The 2,072-nt window shown below is 38.1% G+C and overlaps 1 pseudogene; it reads left to right on the forward strand.

The window, feature by feature from the left end:
- Positions 1-449: 449 nt before the first annotated feature.
- On the forward strand, positions 450-602 carry LOC112541439 (small ribosomal subunit protein eS27-like pseudogene; annotated as a pseudogene).
- Positions 603-2,072: the final 1,470 nt, after the last annotated feature.

Consider the following 2,072-nt stretch of genomic DNA (forward strand, 5'->3'; position numbering starts at 1 on the left):
CTTTTAAACATTTTAAGATGCTTGAATATTAAGAATCCAAGAGATTTTCAGTCTACAAACCTAGCATGCATATATGTATATATATGTGGAGATATTTTGGGATCATTGCTCTCAAATGAACTTGATTGCTTAAGGACATTTCCAGATGGCAAACCCAATCCCTCTACTTACTAATGCAGTTCTGCATGAGGGGGGGACTAGCAGAAGACACAGGAACCTTCTTCCATCTCTACTTCAGTTTGGCAGGAGACATTTATTATTCATTAAGAAAGCTCTAAGCACATCATCTATGCACACATTGTTTTTCAGCCCCACTGCCTCTCACAAAGAATATCTTGCATTCCTCTCAAGAGGAGGAGGTGGTGGAGGAGGAGGAGGAGGAGGAGGGAGAAAAGAAGCAGTGTCTGCAGTGGCACTTGGTCCAGAGTCTCAACTCTTACTTCATAGATATGAAATAGCCAGGTTGCTACAAAATCACCATGATTTTCAGTCACACCCAGACAGTTGTGTTGTGTGTTAGTTCCTCAAGTGTGCTAGGGCAGCCCTCTGGAGAAAAGGCAAAGTTGACAGAAGGATATTTTTCAAGGCAAAAGCAGCATTAAATGGGGTGGATGCTTGGACAGGATGGATGGGACTATGTTTACTCTTGCTGACTTAGATTCTGAAGATCTCAACATCATCAATAGAGTATATTCAATTAATCAGAAGCTGTAGCTGTGTTACTTGTGGGGGCTCTAATTGGAGCCAATGCCTGTAGAATAGGATTAATCCCGTGGTAATTTCCCTGTCCTTGTAGTCTCACTCATTTCATTATCTATCTATCTATCTATCTATCTATCTATCTATCTATCTATCTATCTATCTACAGAGAGCCAGTTTGGTGTAGTGGTTAAGACATCAGGCTAGAAACTGGGAGACTGTGAGTTCTAGTCCCACCTTAGGCACAAAGCCAGCTGGATGATCTTGGTCCAGTCACTCTCTCACAGCCCTAAGAAACAGGCAATGGCAAGCCACTTCTGTAAATAAATAAATAATTAACTGCAAACTACTTCTCTCACATGGGTCTATAGAGACTGGTCAATGCAGAACATATTTATCTGGCCAAGGAACAACTAGGGAAGGGAGAAGACACCACTGAGCCCTGGATAAAATTCCCTCTCATTCATATTGCTCAACTTTTCAAGAACAGAGATGAACTAATTAATTGAGCTCAGGGCTTGAAAACTACTGCAAGGCTATCACTCCTGATGGAATCTTCTGGTATCAACTTAAGTCTGTTTTGGGCAATAGAAATATTAGAAACTCAGCAACATGACCCTATACCAATTTTGAGAATTTAATGCTTCATTATTTAGAACAACCAGAAGGAACAATTTAAAAAATTTATAGGGTGTTATTGCAATCAGAAATAGGGATTCCACCATATGGTTTAAAGGAAGCTTGGGATACTGATCTTGGTAATCCCATACAGGAGACAAATTGGCAGAAGTTATGGAAACTGGGCAGATTTACTTCAGCTTCAGTGCAAGAAATGCAATGGAAGATTATACATCATTGGTAGTTGACTCCTGTTAGGGTGGCCCATATATATCAAAATTGTTCTCCCAAATGTTGCAGAGGTTGTCAAAAAAAGGTGGAGTTTTTTTTGTGGTGGTCATATGATAAAATTAGGCAAAAACTTTTTGGGGAGCTAAGTATCATCATTAATCAAAGAATTGAATGTTCTCCAGAGCTAGGCTTTTTGTATTTATTTACAGGGCCAAACCATAAGCTTAAAAATAAATTTTAAAAAATTATTTATTTAATCTTAGCAGCCAAATGATAATTGTGCAACACTGGAAAATTCTAGATAGCATAGCAACTGAGTTGTGGATTAGTAAGTCCTCTTCAATTGCTGCATTAGAAAAAATTACAGACAAAGTAAAATTAATGAGACATCAGAGGCAGGAACCATAATTTTATCAAATCTGGATGGATTTTATGGTTTATCTCACTACAATAGACTATACCCTGGTATACTTTATATATATGGCAAACATTCATATGTATAGTATCTGTCTCTTTATTCACAT

This window comes from Python bivittatus, unplaced genomic scaffold, assembly GCF_059951505.1.
Source record: "Python bivittatus isolate LINGU-HERP-01145 unplaced genomic scaffold, Pbiv_v1 ctg000610_np1212, whole genome shotgun sequence".
In the NCBI taxonomy this organism is placed as follows: domain Eukaryota; kingdom Metazoa; phylum Chordata; class Lepidosauria; order Squamata; family Pythonidae; genus Python; species Python bivittatus.